The following is a 25554-nucleotide window of genomic DNA, read 5'->3' as shown; positions in this document are numbered from 1 at the left end:
GGGTTTTGCTTTGGGCATAAATTTGTGGCGCTTGGAGCAATCCCAGTTGTTTAAAGGTGTGTCTATGTAGACATAGCCACCATAGTTCCAGGGCTGCTCTGCTTGATAATATTTAAAGCCTGATATATCATTTACATTTTTCTTTACTCTTTCAAATGTCTGTTTCTTGGTATCTCACCATACGCCCACTATGTGCAAACTGTCTCAAGAGTTCACAGGCTTCTGATAAGCATGTGCAGAATCTAGAAAGATAAGTTAGGCATCCCTATAAATCACTGAACTTCTTCCCACCCTTTAGTTTGAGCATTTCCTAAACACTCTACATTTTTCAGAGTGCAGCTGGAGTCTCTCAAAAGTCAACAGATGTATAGCAGAAGCAGCATAATTTTTCTCAACAATTCTCTATGCTTGTTTCAACAGGTGTATTGTTCTCTTCTTTGTAGTACTGATGGTTCCTTCTGCCCAGTCTTCACTGGAGATAATTAAACTCTCTGTAGTCTCACTGTCTACATATCCAATGGGTTTCTATCTTCATCTCACCATGAAGAATCTTCCTCCACCTCTTTCAATATAAGCTTTCTTTGACTTTAAATGATGGTTGTAAGCCGAAGTCATTGTTGTCTTTCCTTTCTCACATTGAGGATATTTTGTTGTTGAAGTGGGGTACTGTCCCACAAACTCCACAAAGATGCGCAGTTCCTTAGCTCTCTACAATGGGAAGTCATACATGCATTTCTGTGTGGCAACTGATTGCAGCTATTTTCTCTAATTATGATTACTGCCTAAAATCAAGCCACAAACATATATGTAATACTAGAGGATCATGCCCCAAGAATCCCACTTTTTACAAAAGAGGTAAGGCAAAGGCATGCAGCAAAGACAATAGGTAATACCAGTACTTTCAGCATCTTCTGAGATATTCTGAAATATTCTGAAATATTCAGTATCTCAGAAATTCTATTTTATTTTTTTTTTCAGAATACAAATCCACAACACCTGGGCACTTTACTACTTGAGAGTAGTTCCTTGCAGTGTTGTTCAGTGTAGTTATGCTGACTGAAAAGACAAGGGTGGGTAAAGAGGATAGAGCAACTCCATCCCTTTGAAGCTCCAATGAAGAAACTGGGGAAGGTGGAAGAGAAGATTTTAAACCAAACAGCATCTCTGCACAGAGCTAAATCAAGTCAGAAATTCTTCGGGCTGCCATCATTTGGTGTCGTACTTTGCCTTTTTTCCCTTGCCACATGGCCAGCAGTGAGAAGAGGACACAGATGAAAAGTAATGTTCCAGGTGAAAAGGTAGGAGTGAAAGGACATTTTTCCTATCCTTGTTATCAAACAAGTTTCTGGGGGATGTTTTTCTCAGGTATGTTCCATCATTTCTCCTAGTACAGGGTGCCTGCTTTAGCTAAATTATTCTAACGGCTCCACTCTCTTGTTTCACAAGTTTCTTACTGGTGCCCTACGTTTTCCTATGGACTTGGGATACTTTTATTTTATGCCATTTACACTTGGTCATATTTTCACAGTCTAATGCTGCCATTTATCATTGCCATTGGAATTACATTGGACCTGGCTATATGATACACCTAAACATATATATATTTCTGCCCAATGGGAAAGACAGGAGAACATGAATGGCTTTAGAACAGGCACCAGTGAGAAGTATCAGGGGATGCCAGGCTATGAGATGGATGTTAATCTAGCTAGATAGTGTGGCTGCAAGAACCATTTTCCCAACAAAGGAAGGTGGCTGCATCCAGACTGCTTATATTCAGAAACACCTATGCTTTGTGCTATCTCCTAATTCACATGTAGGGATAATTGGGAAAATACCTGTTGATATTTCTAGAGCAATAGCAGAGATCATGTAAACAACTGAACTATTTGAACAATCATCAGCCACTGCTCAAGGCTTGATCTTGTTTTGTTTGCAAGTATGGACACTGCCTACAGTGCTCAGAGAAATCTGTTTACTGTAGCCCTGTTGTCAGCAGAGTTTCTCTACTTTATCAGGTATGAGGACACAGCGTTTGTCAACCATCTTCTTCAGGTGTTTTCACATTCTGCATATCTGTTATGGTAAGGGTGTGTGACTTGTATTCCCACTGTTTCATTTCTAACTCCCTTTCTTGACTCTTTACAGAGATTGTGAACATTTTGACTGATGCTAAATACAGTTTAATCCAGAAACTAAACCAGTCCCAATGTTTATGACTCTTCTATTACTATTACTATTACTATTACTATTACTATTACTATTACTATTACTATTATTTTGTAAGTAGGCACTGCTTTGTTTGTCTTCAAGTTTTATTGTCTTATCAACCTCTGGAACATCACACTGAGCAATAATGAAAAAAAAAAAAAAAAAAAAAGCCTATGTTCTTTAAATGGTTCTTTATTAACATAAGTGGGTTCAGAGGTGCTGCACTCACAGTCCACCAGCTGTGTAAAGGCTGATTGTGAGTACAATCTGTACTCCTTTCTTCAGGGTTGGTGCAGGTTGCTGCAGGAAGGAAGCCACCGCTTAAGCTATTCTCCCACCCGCTTTCCTCTGGACTATGACTAAACAGACATAAAGTCCTAGCTATTCTGTCATCCCAGGACCCAAACCTGAGGTAACCTGAAAAGAGGAAAGGGATCCTCGCTCCCTTCCTCCCAGACACACATAGTCCAGGGCCCAGGTCACAAACTAGGGAAAGCTTCTTAGGTACCATCCTTTAAAGAATGTCACAGAACTTCCGTTGCTGAAGAAAGACATCTGCATCCTCTGGATTATGTAAAACAAACATCTGGCAACCATGGCTTCCTCTTAGCTTTGCTGTTGTGTGTAGTAAATGGAAGTCCCAGCTCCCACAACTGTCATTTGGCTCCAGCAAGCACTATGACTCCCCTTTTGTGAGAAATGAAGAATAATCTGGCTAAATCCCAATTTCAGAGCTAGCAAACACCAAAGGTCCAGTCCCTCCTGCTGCTGTTAAAAGCTGGCTCCCCACTTCCAGGGATTAGCAAACTATGCAGACGTCCTTAGGAACAGAAAAATCAGCAGACTTCTGCTTTGCAAGATCCGAACAGAAATCAGTAGAGCTGCTCTCCATTTCACTGCCACGAGCAGTGATTTGCAAAACCCTGGAGCAAGAATGATATCAACATAAGTAAACTTTTAATTCACAGCTTTTCAATCTTGCTTCATCTCGATGAACACATGGAATATTCAGCAAACTCTGGACTAAATTATCTCTAAGTAAATAAATACATAAACATCCTATAATAACAAGCTAAATCCAGAGACCTCGCACCCAATAAAAGCAATGAAAAAGGCATCAGTGTCTGCAATAGCTTTCTGGATTCCCAACACATTCTAAGAGAAGAATATGGCCCTGCCTCACACTGTATCCCCATAATCAATCCCATACCAGAAGTCCCCACTGAGTATGTAACAATGTGCACTGTATATATTGCCCTTCTATTGTCTCTTTTGTCTTTGCCTAAGGAAAATATGCTGATTCTGCTGACAGTAAGGGCTCTGTAGTTGCAGAGCTGAAAACTAGGTTTTTCTCCAACTAAAACATGACTTAAGTTAAAAGGGAGAGAAAACACATGGGGGAACAGTGTGTATATCTCAGCAGAGCTAAATTCTTTCTCACCTCAAGTGCACTCCCAGGGATGAAGACAGGTAACTCAAGCAATTACTACAGAGGCTTTTTTAAAAGAAGGGCTAGAGAGCCCCTTTGAAAGTTTCTTTTCTGCTGTATAAAATCCCCAAATGAAACATGATATCTCTACTTTCCAGAAGAGAAATAAAATCTTATCTATCTTATTACCTCAGGTTCCCTCAAACCTAAAAAGGATTTTTGTTTTTGTTTTCTCCATCCTTTAAGATTTAGTAGCAGTCAGGCAGAAACAGGTGGTGGTATCCATCTGAAATCATAGGGTTACCTGTGATTTGCATGCAATCATTTTTACCATTTTGAGGTAACAGACCTCTACCTTCCAGTAATTGAGCTCTTGCTTCAAGAACCCATCCTCTACTAAAACACTATAACCACTAGTCTCTGAATTTTCTGCCTAGAATCAGCTTGTCTGTATCTTTCCTGTAAATCCAGTTACTCACTAAATAGCCTGTAAGGGCCTATAGAGCTAGTGCAACTAAAATGAAAAGCACAAGATTTGTTGTTTTTTTTTCTACCTTACACAATGTACACATCTACCTTCCCTGACTAGCCTCTAAGAAAATTTAAATCAATATTTTCATTACTTGCTTACATTTATATGTCCCCATAGTTAACGGTGCTAGCAGAATGAACAGAACCGTGGAAGTAATACGTGTTATTAATAAAGAACAGAATAAGTCAAATGCAGTTATTGAGGCAGTTATTAGGGTGATTAGTGGAGGCAGAGTTGGTTTTGCTTATTATACAAGTTTGCCTTTGACATTTCTCAGTGCACAGTCTGTCTTTCAGGATCAAATTTGGTGATTTACTGCAAGAACGACAATAAAGGTTCTTTTACCACTTTTGAATCAATGGGCTTTCCACTGTATGTACAGCACAAAATACATGCATAAGCCTGGCAGCTGCTAAACTCATTGATATATAACACCAGTCCCAAAATAGTGATATTTCACTTATGGAGCTTTATAAATTGTTAAAGAAATAAAATCCACCTTTGGGAAATAATGTTTCTTTATGTATCATCGTATCCATTCCGTCCCTCTTCCCCTCCCTCCAAAATTAAAACAAATAGTGCTGAAGCTATAAATCATTGCCATTGGCACTGGAAAGCCCTCAGAGATGTTCTTTCTGTGCCATTTCAGTAGACAGAAAGTCTAACGTACAGAGAGGTGACATTGCTTTATTTTATTTTTAAGTAGATTGTTAGAATAACATGTCCCTCCTTGATCTCTCCAATGTACATCAATATTTCTTCAGTAATTTTAAACTCATTGCACATGATCCAAATTATTTCAAAGTCATTTGGAAATGAAGCATGCCTGGGAACTTTTGCTATCGTTATCTTTTACAGACAGGCACATCTTGAAATATCATCTAATACTGTAGGTAATGCAAGTAATAGGACTGGACAAGTTGCTCTGTCCTGAAATGTATATGGTTTTGAAAACTCATTTGCAGAAATTCAGCCTCTGTTGCTTGCTCTTAACTGACTGGAGAGTCACCCAATCTATAACTGGCTAAGTGATAATCCAAGAATTGGATTTGTACCATGAAAACTCAAGCTGAGAATTTCAGTAGTTTATTTAAATTTTGTTGTTGTTGTTGTTGTTTTTTCCACCGTTATTCCTGAGGGTAAACTCCTTTCTTAGAAATTTTCTCATGTTTTTCTCAAACATTGATCAAGTATTTCTGAGACATCCACCCACTTCCATTTTTCAGTAACATGAACCATCTTTTTTTCATCCAGCCATCATTAGTTAGCCTCATTTCCTTTGCATTCACTGCAAGAAATAAGGGCCAAAATATAAAGCTTTTCTGAGAGCTTCTGAGTTCAGTAAATGTGATCTTTACATTAGAATTTCCATCAGTTACAGCACATCCATGACTAAAAAGAGACAGCCTTCTCTTCTGCCATTTTTTTTATCTCATTAGAGGAAGAAAATAATATAACTAAGCTAACAATTCCCAGATTGAAATCAGAAAGTTAAATTCATCATCAAAGCAAGTAAGTAAAATAAATATTTCTAGGCTGCATTTTTTTTTCACTTGTAAGTCTGCGCAGCACAATCCCAGCAGAAGAATTTCCACTCATACTGGTTTTATTTCCACAGCAATTGCTCTCCCTCATGGAGTCACTCTTTAAGGCAATTCCTAAACACAATGTTACTGAGACTCCTCAGCCATTACTGCAGTGTTTGAAACACCCTTAGGCATAGATATAGATACTACAAACTAGCTGATAGGTTTCTGAGCCCTTGGATCCTACTTGCTTAACTGAGCAGGTGGGGATCTCTTCATTTTGGTGGCACTACTGTATGTGTATAGAGTGACTGAGAGCCTGTGACACCTGGGAAGGTGTTTGGGAGCTCAGCTCTCTCTGTTTTATTTTCCAAGTGAGCATCTCTCACAAGTGCTCAGTCCACACTTAGACATATCCCAAGCCTCTGCTGTCCTCTTTTCCTACGAGCTGATTCAGAGCTCTAAATACTAATAAGTTTTGTTTGGGTTTTTTTTTGCCTTTTTTTTTTTTTTTTTCTGCTGAGCCATTTGGTCTCTGGTTTACTTTTTTTCTTTCCCCTGTATTGAGTCAGCATCTGCTGCTATCATATAATACAGGTACAGACCTCATCCACACAAGGCCGATCGTATCTCATCATCTGGCCTGGCATTTGTCCGTCACGCTGGGGCAGGGAATGTGATAGCAAGCTGACAAAAAGCAGCACACGGCTGTGCCTGGAGAGCCCCTTTGTTCATCTAAGCTTCCCCTGCTGCTTTTGTAACTCCAAATGGATTTCTGATTCCCTATCTCTTGGGTTTTTCAAGCCAAATGGTTTGGTCAGATCACAAGACAGCAGGTGCTGCTCAGCTCAACATTTGCACCTTCCAATCCAAACACACCTCTCCCTGCCGACCCTTAAAATCAATCAAAGAGACTTATCAGTTTGTTTTAAGCTTTGATGTTTGTCTGGGGTTTGTTTATCTAGCAGTTTATTCCTGGGAGTATGTTCTTGACATCTTGGAGTAGGTGGTAATTAGCAACAAGGAAGAAGGGCTGAGATAAGAAGTGGAATTTGAAAGTGGTGATACTTGGGGAGGCAGCTGCACCGTGTCCCTCTTTCTTCTTAGCCGCTGAGGCGAGCTGGAGGCAGCAATGGGATGAGGCCTCAGCCACCAAGTGTCCTACCAGCCCCACACCACCCAGCCTGGCCCCTGGAGGAGACAGGGCCCAGGAGGAGCCTGTTTCTGCCTCCCTGCCGTTGCACTGTGTTCCCTGCTCCACGGGCCTGCTCTGCAGGGGTAGGCCTGCCTCCAAAGGGCAGGGCCCTGCCATCTAAACGGATTTTCTATCCATTGGTTTCACAGCAAGAACAATTGGTGGCTTAAAAGAATGCCTGAGGAGGTTCAGATCATGCCAATACATCTTATATGAAGAAAAAAAAAAAAAAAAAAAAAAAAAAAAAAAGAATTCAAAGAGTTCCTTTAAAGAATTCTTGGGAGTAAGAGCTGTTTTTTAATAAGAGGCATAAAGAGGACTCAATTGCTTGTTTAATAGATTAAATACTGGTGTCTTCCTATGCTTAAGGCATTCACTGCATGTCCACGGAGGAGCTTGTATGTGAATGTGGCATAAATAAGGCATAAATAAGCCCACACACTGTATGAAGTATATGGTGTATCCATATACTCACATGTACAGAGAGAGGAGGAAAGAGTAGTGAGAGAGCATAGCAAAAACTGTGTTCCAAACAGCCTTGGGTTTAGCACGTGTTTGAAATATGAAGCCTGGACCTGAGTTTTGCAGATGGCCCCTATCTTTATAACCTTCCCAACAGAATTCCATACAATAATGTAAGTCTTTAATTGCATTTTTGAGTATATAACATGGAAGCAAAAGCACTCTGCCCTACTCCCACGCTGTGAAGCCTGCAAAAGGACCCACCTAAGCACACATTGCATGCTATGGAGAGGAAGGGAACCTTGCAACCAGGATGCTCCTGAAGTGCCCTAAATGGCACAAAAAGAGACTTATTCTCTCTCTGCTGGCTCATGGAGCAAAATCAGAGTGCAGAAACTACTGTAGAGAAGTCTCAGGAGTTTTCAAAATGTTAGCTAAAATATAAAGCCTCCTGCTCTGAACTGAGCAACAAAATGGTTTTCTCAGTTCAAGGAGTGAACCCTACCCTAGTAGCTGAAAAAAGCCATACCTGTCTGGGGTCAACCCAAATCATGATTTGTTTTTTAAGCAAACAAGACCAGGTTTTCATTTAGAACAACCAGAAAATGATCAGTCCCCACCTGAACTATTCCTTGTCCAGGGTGGGGGCTAATACTTTTAACTCCACGGTTTTGTTATTTTTACCTCATTTCTCTAGGTTCTAAAACATTGAGTTTTTTGTTTGTTGCTTGGTTGGTTGTTATTTCTTTTTTTCTTTTTTTTTTTTTTTATGTGTTTTTGTTTGTTTGTTTGTTTGTTTTAGAAGAAGAAACAGCCTTTACCAAAAATGTTTTTTTTTTTTTTCTTTCTTTCTTTTTTTTTTTTTTTTCCTCCAGGGGAAGACGATGCATTGAATTTAACCTGAATATTTATATGAACAAAAATTCTCTGCCTTTCTCAAGAACAGACTCTGGGCAAACTATTTCACCCAGTTGCACTCTGGAGATTCCCTGTGGGAAGGGTGCAAGCTCTCTTGGCTAGGCACTCTCTGTTAGAGTAGTAGATGACTTCATTCTCATTATCCACATAATCTTTTCCTACACAGTGTACATCAAACCTAAATTACACTGCATATGTTAAGCCTGTAAGCGCACCATTTTATAAGGATCACATTGCTTCTGTCCCAAGGACGTTATATGGGGGGTATTTCTGCCGTTGCTTATGTTTCTGGACATTGCCAACAAACAGCAGGGTTTTAGCTGCATACAGAGCAGGACTGTAGCTTTATACAGTAAGAAGACAGTACTTAATAAAACCCAGCCTCAGCTTTGAGGCTGCCCTTAAACTAAATGCCTTTTATGCTAATTTTTGCTCAATACCACTATCTCCATTTACAAGTGACAAGTCACCAATGCTAAATATCACATATAATCAAATGGTGTGAATTGAAATAGTGCCTCCAAAGCACTGCAAGTACTTGTCATTAGATATTGCATTACAACCATTTGTTTTTAATGGAGCTGTCTTTTCCTGTTGGCATTGATTTACATACAGGCAACAGAGCATTAACAAACACAGTCCTCTCTCACTTGCAGTCAGACAGTATGACAATGAAGAGTTCAGGATCCTGAGATCTCTAATAGTCCTCTAACACTGTAAAAAATAAAAATAAAAATAATAATAAAAAAAAAAAAAACCACCAGGCATTTGCATTCTGACTATCCTTTATAACATATGAACCTAGAGTTTCTGTACTGTTTTACACCAAACCCAGAGAAAGTTGTCCCACTTTCTGTTCTAATGTTTTGTGTCAACAGAAGTTTAGGATCTACTTCTGGTCCCCACTGAAGTCATGGGAATCTTTTAGTTGTTGTTAATGGGAATTGGATCAGGCCAGTAATTGGAGACACTGAAAAGAATCCCAGATGCTGCATAACAAATGAACTATCCACTGAGGTATTCCCTCTGCTCTGGGAAGCTGCCACTGGGAATTGCTGCTACCTTTCTGTGGAAATACTGAAGAAAAAAAAAAAAAAATGGATGTCAGATGTCAAAGCTGCCAGTCCCACAGAGAGTTTTAGTGACACAGAAAATTCCTAATAGTCTGAACAAAAAAAGAACTTCAGCAAGTGAAAGAGTGACATATTTGGGCTTTTACTGGGGAGTAGAGACCCTTGAAAACAGCAGATCATGCTGCTAATATTTGTGAATTTATCATTTGACAGGGCAGGTCAGCACTGTCTGAATCTGGTTCCATGAACAAAAGTTTGAGACAGAATTATTCAGCCCTTAATATGTCAAATTTAAAGCAAAACAAAGCAGGTTAGTATATTTATTTTCACTTATTTATTCATTACTAAAATACCATATTCTTTCTCTAGCAGCTTCCATGCTTGATCAGCTGTGGAAGTTACAGATGTACTTTATATGCCCTTTTGCCTTCTTCCCCAAACTTTGCTGGATATTCTTCTGAAATGTGTGGTATTCACCTCCTGTCACCATTAAAAAGGTGCAGCCACCTCAGATCCAGTCACAGCATTGATGTGCAGAGGCAGGACCCATAGTTAGGGAAGAGGATGTAGTGATTCATCCTTTCTTGAAAAATGACTCATAGAGGAAATTGCATGATTTGAAATGACATACCTCACTGTAACCTGTTGTGACCATGCCCTCCTGCCATACCATAAGCTGTCTTTCCCTTGGAAATTCAGCAGACATGCCAGGCACATTTCAGCTATAAACCACTACAAAGGCGGCAGGCTTCCTATTTCTCTGCCACTCTTTACACAGCTGACAACTCCCAAAGTCTTGTTGCCACAATGACCAAATTCAGTGTCACCGGAGACACACAAGGTAAGGTGAAATGAGTAAGAAGGGATGTGAGAAGCAAGCACAGAATGTGTATAAATGCAGAAAACAAAAGGAAACTACAAAAAGATGGAGAAAAAATGTCTAGTGTGAATTATTTGCTTTCCTGCACTCATAATTCCCTATAAATATTAACAAACCCTTTGCTACAACGTGAGACAACATGATTTTGTAATTAAAGTATAAGTCTATTCCTACTCATGTGCTACAGACTTTCCACATCAACATGCATAAATCGCTTTCCTTTTATTTTTAAAGAAACGCTCTAGCAGACTCATTCTGAGAACAAGCAGAAATCAAACTCAAGTTAGCACAGACCAAGTGAACTTCTGTGTCAATCTCAAAATCATACAATACCTATTCTAAAAGGGCTAAGTTAGTCTATTACAAATGTCCAGCTGCAGTTCAGGAAAAGTTGCTGATTGCTAAGTAGGACTCTGTGGTTCTCTGAAGCTAGCTTCAAGCCTATGTACTGCATACAGAACACAGATTTCAACCACGTTTTCTGAGAATAGGATAGCAATATCTATCTTTACATGTTTGTGGGGACATCAATGAAACTGACATTTTTCTTGATTGGAAGAAGCTTGAGATTTCACTGCTCAGATATGTTAATAGCTAACAATGAAAACCACAGCTGCAAGTTTCCTATTCTTCTTCTTCTCACTACAGAAGAAAATTCATTATAACCAATGTCTGCAAGCATGGTGAATTTCACTGCCCTGGCATGGGTGAATCAGTGTTTGTTTCAACATCAACTGTTTCAATACATTCTCAGCAAGGCTCAATGTAGATTTCTGGGATAGTTTAAAGAATAATCAAAACATTGATAACGGATAAATCCCCATTTCCAAATTCTCATAAATCTCCACAAAGCATGATGCACATCTCCAGGTTTTTTCTTAGAGTGCTGTAAATTTATTCTGAATTATTGAAAGAATATTATTCAGTTTCTTCTTATCTCTGTTCTCAAGCTGTGAAATAGGGATCTCCTTTGCTCCGCCATCTAGTGTGTAGCTTGTCTACCAAAATTCCAATTTTTTTGAACACTGCTCTTACTTTAACACTGGTTAGCATATTACGCCTCACATGTTGGGTGACAGTTCCCCAAGCTCCTGTAATAGCAACAACAATAACAATGAGTGCTCAGATGTTTTTAAAGAATCCTAAAAATATACTTTTAGCTAGAGCAAAGGCTGCTATCTTTTACACTACAAAAGAGAAAAAAAAAAAAAAAAAAGTAGAAATTGTTCTACTCTGGAATTGCCCTACTAGCACAGTGTGAGTCTTCTGCTAAGTTTAGGATGACAGAGTTCTTTGCACAAACTGTAAGTATCTCATAAGGATTTTACTGGGGGATAAGAACTTTGTGAAATCTTGGTACCTCTGAAAAATCGTTAGGAGGCTGGAGCAACACACTTTCTTAGCGAAGTCCTAATATAAACTGTGGCAGAGGGAACTGATACTACAGCTCTGCAAATGTCTCATGAAAGGCTTATATCAGAAGCCTTTCAGAAATGTGCCCTGTCAAAGAAGACAATAACCATGAAAGGACAGGGAAGCTTATGATTTTATGCTTTCTTCATAGCTTTGCAGCATTCTGGTGTTTTATAGCACTAACAAAATGTGACATTTGGCTTTCTCATGGGACTTTGTTTCCCAGCTTGTGGGAATACCACAAAAGTACCATATGACATGATATCTGGCAACGTATATGGCTCAGTTAGGCATTAAGAAAGCCAATGAAAATCAAAAAGCAACTCACATACTGAGTTACTCAATTATATATTCATCCAAATGAATTATACATTCATACAAATTTCATTTTCTCCTCTCTTTCCTCTCTGCCTCTTTGTCTCCCTTTTGGATTTCATAGGATTATGCACAGAGCCCTAGTAAGATTTCAGTGAGAAGGGCCAGTCTTGCTGACACAAGTAGAGAACCTGATTTCGGGATCAGTTTTATCCCACTAACTATGACATTACCCAATGCCCATTAACTGTGTAATGCCAATGAGTGGATAATCTAATTGCCACAAAGGAAAGGTTAACCAGCACTCACTGCTCCTCCATCTCTATTACCCTTCAGTCTGGCACTAGAGTCTGTAGCCACAGACACAGAAATTGTTCTGTAATGACAGGCATCACCAAATATAAACAGCTAGTAACCCTAAAATTAGACCCACCGGCTCTCCCTTGGTTTGGGGATATGTTTTATTATACCTTCCAATTGGCAAGCAAACTTTAAAGTTAATTTAACCCATTACAAAACCCTTTTATCTAATGGTTGGGCCTGTTGCTTTACATGCACTCTCTTCATTCTTATGTGGAGTTTTGCCAGCACAGAAATAGAACTAGCTAAAGCTAGCTGAAAATTTTCCACCTAAAATATATTCTGGCAGATAACTGGAGTTAATGATTAAGCAAGGTTTTTTACATCTTAAGTTTCTCTTGTGTTTAGAAAACCTCAGCTGTCAAGTGACCGGACAGAAGAACCATTCAGCAAGAATATTAACCTATAATAATTCTCAGTTTTCAATTGCAAGGTAGCATGGCCAAAGTCTATTGCATAGTAGCATGCAAATAACATACTGCATAGGGCAAGTAGGAAGAGGTACTCCACTCCTGGATGCATGCTAGTGAAGAAATCTAGAGCACAGCAAAAAGCTCAGGTATAAAACACCCAAACTACAAACATTGTGTCATCAAATATGCATCACTTAAAATTAATTTTCTATTTCTCAGTCTTAAATTTTCATTTGTTTAAATTGTCATTAAAATTTGAAATGTTCTCTGGGGAATAATCAATAAAAGGAAAAACAAGTTGCTGTAGATTTTGCCCCAGCCTAGAAACAGATTGACATCTTCCAAGCTAGGTATGCACGTCTGAACCATGGCCACTTGTCTTCAGTAAGTATACATTTAGCAACTATACATGATTTTTTACACATGTATTTGACTTTTTTTGATCTCTGAGCTAGAGATTAACTGAGATAGTTGAATAACAAATTTATGTTGATTATGTAATTAACTTTAGGCAAACACTCCCTCTTTGACAACTCAATATTAATTCCCTCATATCATATGACCACCATTACTGGAGGCATACAACTATCTTAGTAGTATTGTCAGACCCTATTAACTTTTCATTTATTTTTCTTATGTAGACTGAATGTAAAGCTGAATCTCTGCTACCAAAACTGAGCAAAGTGAAATCCTCTGAGCCCCTCCATCATTTTTTTTTCCAGTTCTATATTTAGTGAGAATGCTAACAATGTATGAAGGTCAAGATATTTGCTTTGACATTCATAAATGGGTGGAACTGCCAACACTCTTTTAAAACTGCTAATTAGGGAAAAATTTAGGTGGGACTCACACGTGTATGTTGGTTACAGGGAAAGCTGGCAGGCCCAGGGAACCTTGCACTGAGCATAGAATGAAACAGCACATTTTGAGTCATACATTGAAATCACTTCTAATTGGGAGTAGCACACATCTGGCAGCGATCAATGACAGATGATGGGATACCTTTTTCATCCTTTCTCCTCTAAGCCTATCAGAAGTCTCATGACTGGCTTCTGGTTCTCATGACTGTTAGCAATAACAGCAAACAGGCAGGAAGAGTCTGTTGAAAACATTTCTTCAGATTTCAATCCAACAGCTTTTCCCAGAGCGGCAATTGGCCAAGCCCAGTCCACAGAGCTGCTGGACATCACATGGGACCTTGTGCAACTCCCTGAACATCAGGGTTTCCAACACCTCCTCTTCATGGACATTCATCTGATTTTTACTTCAGCTTTCCAGGGAAGAAAATTCCTGTTCCTTGGCACAAAAGAAAGGTGGAAAATGGCCTGTTTCATGACGTCAGATTCTGTTAATTCACCTTAATGAAGTAGAAGCTATAATTTAGAATTTAGATTGATCACATGCAATGCTGGTAAAAGATATCCTTCCTTCCTTCCTTCCTTCCTTCCTTCCTTCCTTCCTTCCTTCCTTCCTTCCTTCCTTCCTTCCTTCCTTCCTTCCTTCCTTTCTTTCTTTCTTTTTTCCCCACTTTATTTTCTACAGCTTTTTTATGTGAGGTTGTAACTTTGAAACCCATCAGTATTCCTCAGAAATGTTCATATCTCAAAGGCCATCATCTCCACAAATATTAAAATACCTAATACTGGGAGTACATTGAAAATAATGAAATGGTGTATAAACACAGTACTGATTTAGTTTTCATACTTGTATAATCTGCTCAAAAGTAGATACATTTTCAAAAACTTTTTGGTCCTTTTATCCTACCACCACTTTCTTCCCTCAGTTTCCAAAAATAAAAGGCAAATATACTATTTAGTGCAGTGTTACAGAAGCAAATAAAGGCTTCTGTTTTATTATATGGAGGATTCAGTAGAAGTTTGGTGAGTCTTATCGATCTCCAGTCATATAAAAGACTGCATATTTAGTAAGTGAAAGTCATGTATATATGGCAGTCACACAGACTATTTTTCCAATTTCATGTTGACTCTAAATAATCCAGCCACAGAATACCAAAGTGGAGCCTGCTGGAAATTCTCCAATTAAATGTGCTTGTTTTGATTGTTGTTTTCTTCATTAAAAAAAAAAAAAAAAAAAAAAAAAACAAACAAACAAACAAACAAACAAAAAACTACTTCTGTGCATTTTCACAGTGCTTCTTTTAAGAGAAGTTCTCAAGCTGGTGATCAATATTTGGTCAAAATATTAGAGGGAATGGGGAAGAGAGGGAGAAGGAGAAACAAACAAATATCTGGGATCTACAGTGGAAATACTATCTCAAGCTGCCCTTTTGGTTAGGTCACCTACCAGGAGTGTGGGAAAACTTGAGTTCATGTTTCAGCTCTACATTCTTCAAAACAGGGATTTGGACTCATGTTTCAGTCCAGGTAGGTATTATATCCACTAGGTGAGCCGTGCCACATGAACACTATCTGGAGTGCTAAAGCTGTTTTATTCTATATATAGATTCAGCTTTCATTGGAATAGAGATTTGAATCTGGGTCTACAACATCAGTGTATTTTCTAGTGACCCTTGAGTAGCCTGGAGGAGGACTCTGCAGCATATAAAAATTTTAAGGACTTGATTTCATGATTGTGCAGAGTGGCAAAAAGGACACATTGCAAAAAAAAAAAAAATAAAATTAGGGGACAATAAAACACCAGATATTAGTTTTACTTCAGGAATTGAAGGCCTAGTATATAGACACGTGATACTTCAGGTAAGAGATTAGTTTAGTTGTAGAACAATTTCAAACATATCTTCAGTCCAATAAATGAGTGCTGATCCCCACCATCACTATTTTTTGCCTGGCCATATTCAGTTCCACTTTTACTTTCCCTTGACAGTATATGCAAAACACCACTGAAACAGAAGATGCAAGAGGAATCCAGAACAACCCTCTCCTGGGTACTTACCATGGCAGTAGCACCAACTTTCAAGAATGCCTGCTTCTCAGACAAATTATGCCTAACTTCCACACAAAGGCACACTGAGGCTTGGACGCATCTTTCTCCTACTACTCAGTACTTCTGTCCCCTTTTGTCCTACAAACTACAGCAGTAAATATTCTTTGTCCATCCCTTTGCAGAGACCTTAATGTTATAGATAGGCAGGTCTATTAAAGGGCTCAAAAAACATTTAGAACCCAACAGTGGTCAAGCCAAATACTAATGTTGCTCCTCTTGGAAGTACTGGGAAAATACTCTGGTAACCGTATGCTGTAATTGTGATGTAATCCTCATCCCAAATAAATAAATAAATAAATAAATAAAATTATTAGCATAGAAAAAATCACTTAACACAGAAAGTACAATGCTGGAAAGAAGCATCTTATTTAATGATCACTTTTGTGTCTTTGTGATGTTTAACTCTGATTATGTTAAAAAATAAAAATTAAAATTAAAAAAAATAAAAAATAAAAATAAAAATAAATAAAAATAAAAATAAAAATCAACATAAAAATAAAAGTTAGCTCTGCTGCTAAGAAAGAAATGGACTTGGTTTTGTCTACCAGGTCACAGGCAATCTTTGGCTAGAGGTACTTTACTCTGAAAGAGATCTTATAATTAACTTCTTCAGACGAGGAATCCTCTCTCTTCCTATCATAACAATCTCAACAGCTGTAATCAATTCAATTTTTTTCCTTTGTTGCTTCTATATCACCATAATGGGAATTTTGTTTTGTTTTGTTCTGGTTTTGGCCTGAATATGTCATGTCAAAAAGAGACACTGGAAATAACCGATATTTCAATCCAAATTATATTAGTTGCTGGAAAATCCTAATGTACATAAGAAATTCAGGAATATTTGCATATATACACATACCTGAATATGTATCAATATTGCAGCTTTATAGCAAATGATCATTATTGAAATAAGAAGGAACACTAGGACAGTTCACTCTCAGCCAACACAACAGACCCAGAGAAGAGAAGGAAAAGGACTTCTTACTTTTACTAACTACAATAATGCCTAGAAGTAGGCGTGACAACCAGTTCAGTGTAGCAACAAGAAGCTAAAGGCCCCCAAGCAATAAGTGCAATTGATTAGAAAATGAGAACAACATTGCAAGTACCCTGCACAGGAGATGAAAAGGCAGAAGAGTTCAGTGCACGTTCACAGACTTTTTGCAAGAATATACATGTAACTCACAAACAGGTTGTTCCACACCATGAACAGCAAGTGCCGGCTGCGAAGTATATCATCCTGACAGACCACTGAAGACAAGAGGACCTCACTCATGGATAAGCTACATTTTGCATTCATCTCTCTGTTACACACAGGTCTTGCTGGGTTTTGTTTGCTGGGTCCTTCCAGAGCAGCAGTCAATTTTAACATTGCTTCAGTGAGGAGTAGGGGGGTAGTGTGTTATTCTTAGAGAGAATCAAGCTTTAACATCAGACCTGGACCATACTCTGCTTGCCCTTCCTTCCACAGATTTTCTGTGCTATCTAAGCATAAATCTTGTTTCCATAAAGACAGGCTGAACTTCTACTGTGGTCACCAGATTGCAGCAGTTTGCCCCATTACAAACTGAGGAGGGTTTAGTGAAGAGTTTTTATTCCTCAGTATGTCCCATTTTTATACAACACCACTTTACGAGGAATTTTAGACTACAAAACCTTTGAGGTTGTCCTTCTTTGTCAGTCACACTTCTCAATGGTATGAACTACCTACCATGAGCAATGCACAGTTTAAAAGTGCACAGGAGAGATGATGCAGCTCACTCAGAGCACCAAAAGAAAGGGCAGTTCTAGGAGCAGCAGCAGGGGTGGCCTAGTAGTGCTCTCACAGGCATTTCCCTTCTCTCTATTGCACTGGCTGAGCCAAGCATGCTGATGGGCATTAGGGATGCTAGCAGCATTAGTGTGAGATGCACCCACTGCTTTATGCCTCCTGACTGTGGTGATCATGTGTAGCCAACAGTCCCTTACCTCACTGTCACTACAGAAGCTGCAGCTGACTTCCTTGGGAATCATTTGCAGTCCAAAAGAGACAAGTCGTTATCTTCTTGAATGTGCATGAACTTTTATTCCCTACACAGTGGAGCTCCAACCATTATCTGGAGTGGGAATGACTCAACCTGACATAACAGTGTGCAAAATCAGAGCATGTGCATAGCCAAACATAAAGTTGGGGACAGAAAAACATCATGTTGGAAGGTATTCTAAATGATGTTAGAATCTATGTAACATTTCTAAGATCCCATACTCACATTCTGAAGAAGTTAAACACTTTGATTTCCATGCCAGGGAGCACCTATTATCAGTTTTTGATAGTTTATGTTCTCAAGACTGCCTTAAGAATAGAGATAATAATAGATAATAAATTCAGAAACAAGAACAATCTTCTTTGCTTCATAACAGGTAGGATTGGTCAAAGAAATTCTGGATGATTTTTTTTTTCAAATAAACACAACCTTTTAACAGAGGAAAATGCTTGGCAAGGTTTGTGAAGAAAAATGGTTGTTTTCCCCAAAAGGAAAGGGAAACCCAAACATTTCCGGGGAATTGTTTCAGCCTTACATGTGGACCTTGGGGGCAGGGGCAGAATTAAGTACTATTTTGACGAGAAGTGAAAAAAATATTTTCTACATCATTTTTTTTCCAAAGAGAACGGGAAAATCTTACCTTACTCATTACACATTCTGGTTAGGGCCACATCTCCTGAGATTTTATAGGGACATGGAATTGGAAATGGGAATACTAATCGGTGAGTTTGAATAATGTGCTATCTAGAAAGTGATATAAAAACAGTAATTATTCTGCCTTTTTTATTTTGTTTTGCATTTGGTAAGAACTCAGGTTGGATACCACTCTGATTTATATTTTATTGTTTTATTTTTTCCAAAGGGATTTTCTCATTTTTAAAACTGCAGACACATAGGTAGATGCAGGTCCAGATATCCCTAGTGCATTAAGTGATGCCTTCAGCCAGCTGAAAACTCTTTTTGATCTCTCTGATAATACCAGGCAAGCACTGATCTGAAAAGGCAGATTACCACCAAGGATTAGGCAGTACAATAGCATGCTGAGAATGCAAGAGGATGATGAGGTTTAGCAAACAAGCTTGGAACATATTTGAACTCAACATCGAACCCCAAACCAAGGCATGAGAAGAGAATTGAGGGGGTAGGGAACTGCCCTGAGAAATGTTCTATGAGAGAGGGTAAAGTTGTTTAATAACTCGATTTTAGCTTAAAATCAGGATTTAGCTAATCAAGAAAGCACATTCTGCATAGAAATCTCTTCTCAGTGCTGAAAGCACAGATTGAATGAACAGAGTTTTAGCTACACTTTAATTGTCTTGAGACGATCCTTTAAGGCATGTGGATGGAGCAGGTCACACTGCTGTAGCTGCTGTCCTCAGGCAGTATGACACAGTGAAGTCAGGACTTTACAAAAAAAAAAAAAAAGCTTTTATTTTCAGGACTAGCCACAGTAAATGGACTGGTTATTTGGTATGTGAGATAAGAATTGAACAACATCATTTGAACACACTAGTTGTCTTTCAGTGTTTTGTCACTTGACCAGTTTAATGCTAAGGTTAAAACGCTGTTACACAACATGTATCCACCCTCCTGTGTGTCAGAAATGTGAGGAATGTTTGCAAGAAACAGCAGCTTGCGCACAGTTCCTGTCATCAAACCCCAAAGTTGAAATGGCTGACATTTCCTGGATCTGCTTAGCTCACCTATGAAGAAAGAGTTTGCAGTGCGTGTGTGCAGACAGGAGCAGAGTCATTAAAACTGGAGCAGCTCTTGGGCAAGCTCCAGTTTGCATGTTACATATTCATAAATTGCTGTGTTAGAATGGCTTCCAACAGTGCAAACGTCAATGGAGCCTGCTGGAGCAAGCCTGAGGTATGCCATCTATGTGTCTGATTGCCTGGAGTTCAGAGGAACTTGCTGAATGTATTACCAACGGGAATGAAAAGGCTTGCATCAGGGTAGCTGGCCAGGTACAATTGCTGGATGTTTTAAAGGACGTGTCGGTGTCAAAGCATTGCACATCTGTAATTTTTCTAACTCATTTGTTGTTTGTGTAGTCCCTGAGAATCTCCAACAGGAATATTTAATTTTGTTGTTCTTTCAAAGAACACATATTAATTTATGTTATAACAAAAAATGTTCATTAAGGCTTGGCTAATAGCACTGATTATTTGTTTATTTTCACTCTGCACAGCCTATTTAATTGTGTATACACATACCTACAATTACCTCTTTGAAATGCAAATACACAGTTACTAAGGATAACCCTTCTCATTTTCAAGCAACTAACACTTTATATATATATATATGTATACATATATATATATATATATATGTATACATATATATATATATATATATATATATATATATAAATATATATATATATATATAAATGTTAACTGTATCCTAAGCTCCCTGGAAAAGAGCATATTTTAAACTCTTCCCACATTGCAATGGCTTTCACCTGCTCCAAATTATTATCTTTGCCACTGTCACAGCTCCCTTAAATTTATCATAAGTCAGAAGCCCTAGGCAAGGGCTAGGAGATCATTTCACCAAGGTACCAGCCAGCTTACAGAACTCTTCTAATAAAAAGGAACAAGAGTGAGTGTATTTTCTGCCAAATAATGTTTCATCAAGCCTCCAACTCCACTTGTAACCTATCCATGGAAAGGCCTGGGTTGGTACAGAATCATTTGTTACTCTCAATTATTCACCAGATAGTTTATTGCTATTTATTTCCACCCACAGATTGCTCTCAGACTTTCCTCTGGGATGGGATTTGCTTCCTAAAGGGAGGATTTCAGGATTTGACTAAGCAGCATGCACAGCAGAAGATATCACATAACAATGGGTTTGCTTCCTAAATGTCAACCCCACAAAGTGTTTGCAAAGTGACCATACCAACCCACCTTCATTTTCCCATCACTCCCCCTACCCCTAATCTTTCTGCAATTATTGATTTCAGTGGTTACCCATGGAAGTCTCTCTTTCAACGGTATTTTTGTGAACAAATATTTGCTTGTCCCCCATTCACAAAAAGCACATTAAAGCAGCATGTCAGTTAGAGTGTGGGCTGTCTTTGAACAGATGTTATGAATACTGTTTTGCAGGATTTGCCCAGCAGTAGATGAGAACAAGTAATGAGGAAACTAGGAACATGGGTAATGAGGCCATAAGGTGTGGAAGCTTTCCAGGAGCAAGGGGAGCTGGGTGGAGAAAAGCTTGCCTTACCAATATGTAGCCACAAACCTTTCTCAGACTTTATTTCTATTTCTTAATGGTCACTCTCAAAAAAAAGTATTCACGAGGGCTCATTCCCTCGAGAATTAATTTACCTTTGACTTAAAGGTGGACACAAGCATATACACCTCCACATAAATCTTCTAATTCCATAAACATGATATGTAAAAGTGGGAAAAGATTTGGGATTGATCCAATGTACTTAAATGGGGGAGGGGGAGGGGGAAAGGATGAATTGTGTCCTTATAATCAAGTTGAACACTTGTAACTATAATCTTCTCTTAGAGCCACAAACAGCTCCTTCACCTGTGTGTTTTTCAACCACTTTATTATTTGTTCTGTATAAAACATATAAAGATAATTAATGGGCTGAATTGTACAAGAGTTCTCCTTATCTCTTAGTGGGTAGCATGGGGAGAGGTAAAATGACCCAAAAAATTATTTCAATCAGTGAATGAACAGATGATATCTCATTTCAGCTTCAAGACCTATCCAACAGTACTTTAGTAGAAATACCAGCAAAGCAGCACACAAATAACATACATATCTTGTAGATTACATAATTTATTTGGAAATGTTTTCATTCAGTTAAATAAACTTCAGAAAACTACAGTGGAGCCTTCTTATAAATTAACTCTAGTGCCTAAAATCCCATGAGCTATGAAATGTTAAAGAAGGAAAAAAAAAATTAAATACATAGTGTTGCTGAGCAACACAGCTCACTCTTAAACAACTTTCCCTTGTATGTAGTGCCTGAGCAAGAGACTACTGTGGAGTCTGTGTAAGTACTTGCCCTATGGGTAGTGTGATTTTGTTACAATCCTTCAAAAAACAGCTACACAGACAGTTACTGAATTCAATTATAAGGAGTCTCCAGGGTTATTCCATTACCTCTACCTTTAGCTCACAGTCTCAAATCAAAAGTTTGGCTGTTCTTTTTTTAATTTCATTCATTGAAAATCCGTGATATGAACTTTCGGCATGGAAATGGATCAAAAAATCTGCAGTTTCAATTGAATGTAAATGGTTTAGGAAAGTCTTTACAGACTGCTAGAGGCAGGTTCGGTTTCCCACTGCCCTGTCCAGATGCATGCTGGATGCCCAAGATCTCAAAAAGTGCAGAGCAGAAGCAAATTGCCCAATGGGCTCTGCACTTGAGCGGGTCTGGGTTGATGCCATTAATACCAGTCCTAGGTTGCCCTGCAAGCATCAGCCCCAGGAGGACAAGCCTTGCCCCTGTCTTGTGAGCTCAAAACTCCCAAACTGCCCCAAGCTATTAAAAAAGAGTAATTTCCCACAAATCAGAAATCTTGCTGGTTATTTTCTTTTCACTGATACCAGGGCTCTTAGCAAAAACAGCTTATATTGCTCAGTACATATTTCAGCTTCCACCCATCTGCATGCATCTACATGCATCTGCCACCATGTTTATAATGATGAGGAAGGGGTTAACCCAGAGAGCAGGTGGAAAGCAAGCCAGCTGCAAAAAGATTAAAAAAGCAGTAGGAGAGCACAGCCTGAAAGAGAAAGAGGCCAGCAGGGAGAGGAGAGGATGGCCTTAGCCTTGGGGGGGAGGCTACCAGTGCCACCCCAAGCAGGGGGAGCTGGCATACTGGTGTCTTTGGTGAGGCAGGTGTCTTCTGGCAGCATCGGATGTGGCTTTGATCTGAAGGCAGGAGCCATTGGGGACAGGGTCCCCTGGGCAGGGGAAGCTCTTCGGGGAGATGACCTGTTTTCAAGGTTCAGTTTGGCTAAGCTTTAGTTCTCCTCTGCTTCACATGGAAATTACAAGGGGGGTAATTAACCTGTTAGGAGCAAAGTCATTATTTTCAGCTTGATTTTTAAAGGTCCTTAGGCCCCTCCTGCATAAAAATTTGGGAACTGAGTGCTTGGATACTGCTTTAAAAATCAGGTCTTTCTAAAATTCCTACCTCAGACCAGACCAGAGCAAAGCTCTCTGCTGAGGTTTGAGGTGCTATAAATGAACCTTCTATATTGTCGATTGATGCTTTCAACTTCAGGCACCTCATCCGGACAGAAAAGTAATGAAAGACATGAAGAAAGTCAAGGGCTGGAAATGAACAAAGCAGACCTGTGGCCATGGCACAGGATGAGGAGTCGGTGATTCTAGGTCCTGTTCCCAAAACTATTGCTTACTTGCTGTGTGGCCTTGAGCAGTTCACTTGCAGGCTGATCCAGCTCCCAGTAAAGTCAATGGGAATTTTCCCAGAGTCTCCAGTGAATGCTGGATCAGGCCCTTAAATTCCCAGCAGCCCTCTCATTACCCCTCCTGCAAAGCTAGGATAACAATATCTTTGTCTCACAGGGTAGCAAGGGGACTAATTCATTAATGTTCGTAAATTTTTTCAGATCTACAGATGGAAGGCATTATGTCAGCACAAATTATTCTTATTTATTATCATTCTCATGGTATTTCCAATTGTTTCTGCTCACTGAAGCCAAGAAGTTCCAAAAATCTTATGAGAAAGTTTCTTCTCTGGAGATTGGACCCCATTTCTGGCCCAAAGATATGTGGAAGCAGATACATTCAGATGGCACTGGAATGAGGGAATATTTACTGAAATAAATGTCTAAATCTTTGGGGGGTTTCCATGAGTCCTGGAAATTGGAAGTATGCAACACTACAGAAAGTACAGTCCCTTAATTTTAACAAAAGACTCTGGAGCCAGCAGTCTAGCAAGCAAAACACTGAGGCCAAAATATTCAAATTCGAGTCTCAGAGCTTGCTGCCAGTGGGAAATCTTTGAGTTAGCTCCTAAGTATGTCAGAGTAGTTTTGGAAGAAAGGTGGCTTCTAGCTAGGGTTCCTTGTGGAGAGAAGGAAAGGAGGAGTCCCGTCCCTCCTCACACCCCCACTACCTGCTAGGAGTTAGTCAGATATCAGGTCCAGGCATGGAAAAGCAATGAGGTCAGGGGAGTTGGCAGCAGACAGGGGATTTCACTTGAGGGAGGTCATCGTGAGCAAGTGGTGATGTATCATCTGGGGACAAGGAAGAAACATGTTTCAGGTCTCACATACACACTCTTATCTGTGTCTGTGTGTGGCAGATGCCATCACAAATGCTGCGCTGTAGAAGTTGGTGTCACAAATACTGCACTTCCCTTTTCACTGCCATACTGTTCCTGCTCCATTCCTTTGCAGGTAGAGAGCTCACTATGCTGCTTTGGAAATGCAGGTAGTCTTAATGTACTGATAAATCCAGCTCTTTTAGTTCATACAATAAGTCAAAATTGGTCAAAGACAGGAAATTAACCTCCCTCCCTCCCCTGACTGTGCACACACGCACAGACACACGCATGCACATCCACAGCCAAGGCCTTCGGCAAGCCATCTGATAGCAATCAGTATTTTGAGAAGTGATAGCTCATCTGTAGATTCAGCATTCTTTTGCAGCAGAAGGTATTATGCAAACTAGTCCCATTAGAAAAGCAAACATCAAAGCAAAACATGTTTTCTAAGAGACAAATGCATAAACCCTGTGGTACCTGACACTGAAACAGAAATAGAATTACCCTTGCTCTCAATGGAAAGCATAGCTGCAGAGGATAATAAAGGAGCCTTGTACACTGTACCCTGAAGTTTTCTGTACTGTGCATTAAAGGGAGAGCAGTAAGCTTGGGAGATACAGCCTGGGAGAGCCTGAAAGGACTGACCCTGTCCACAGTGAGCAACAGGAGGACACGAGCTACACTGCAGCTGGCTGTGGAGCAGCACAGCCACGCCATGCCTTTGGCACCAGCTGGAATGCAAGGTGCCACTCCAGCCTTAGGGGAAAAAAAAAAAAAGAAAAAAAAAAAAAAAGAGTGCAGCTAAGGTTACACAATTACCTGTCTTGAAAATGCAAACTTTTAAAAAATATGCATACCTCCCTGACCATAAGTAGCCATGAAGTATGCTCCGTGGGTCCTTTGACTAAAGTCTAAACAGAGGAAGCTCTCTACAGACAGCCTCCTGCTTAGCAGCGGCTGCTGTTGCTCAGTCACTGCCCCTGTAAGAAGAAAAAAAAAAAAAAAAAGAAGCCCTCATGGGCAGGGTGGAAGGCAGAAGGTGTGAAATGAGGCTTGGATGATGCTGTCACAGTGCTGGTGAAACAGCACAGCCAGGTACCACTGATTCATTTAAATCAAGAGCAGAATAAATCAGAGCCTATCAGGACTACTGCAAAGTTGAACAAACTTACATTAGGGAGGAAATGGCTGCTGAGGTTCACAGGGTGAGCTGGAAGTACATGTGCTCTCTCTTTCTTTCTCCTCAGCCCCCCTCTTTTTGTCTTTCAGAGCCCATTTCTCCAGAGTGCAGATCAGCTATCAGACCGAGAGAAAGAGAGAGTGTGAGATGGCCGACCTTGTCCTCCAGTGCCGAGGGCCTGTGGGTTTGGGCCAGGAACAGGAATTCCCTGTACAGACACTGAGTCTGCTGGAGGAGACAGGAGAGCCTGCTCCACAGAAGAGCACTTTGTTCACTGCCACCAAGGAAAACTTACACAACAGACACACACAACCATGGAAATATGAATATTTTAGAAGTGTGTTTTTTTCCTAGAATACACAGTGCTCTTATTTCCTTAGGGGGGCA

General features: G+C 39.5%; 1 long non-coding RNA gene across 2 annotated transcripts in view; it reads right to left on the bottom strand.

The window, feature by feature from the left end:
* Positions 1-25554, bottom strand: part of LOC119716087 (uncharacterized) — a 62834-nt gene that overhangs the window by 37236 nt on the left and 44 nt on the right. The window contains exons 1-2 of one of the 2 annotated variants that reach the window (XR_011807542.1): positions 25160-25554; positions 23838-23958 (exon numbers count right to left, since the gene is read on the bottom strand). The exon at positions 25160-25554 is cut by the window's right edge and continues 44 nt beyond it. This is a non-coding gene — a long non-coding RNA (uncharacterized lncRNA). The remainder of the gene's footprint in view (positions 1-23837; positions 23959-25159) is intronic. The other variant, XR_005263770.2, reaches the window with a different exon arrangement.

The sequence above is a fragment of the Anas platyrhynchos genome, chromosome 2, assembly GCF_047663525.1.
Source record: "Anas platyrhynchos isolate ZD024472 breed Pekin duck chromosome 2, IASCAAS_PekinDuck_T2T, whole genome shotgun sequence".
Lineage (NCBI taxonomy): Eukaryota > Metazoa > Chordata > Aves > Anseriformes > Anatidae > Anas > Anas platyrhynchos.
Note: the sequence above shows the minus strand (reverse complement) of the source record. Positions and strands in the feature narration are given on the sequence as shown.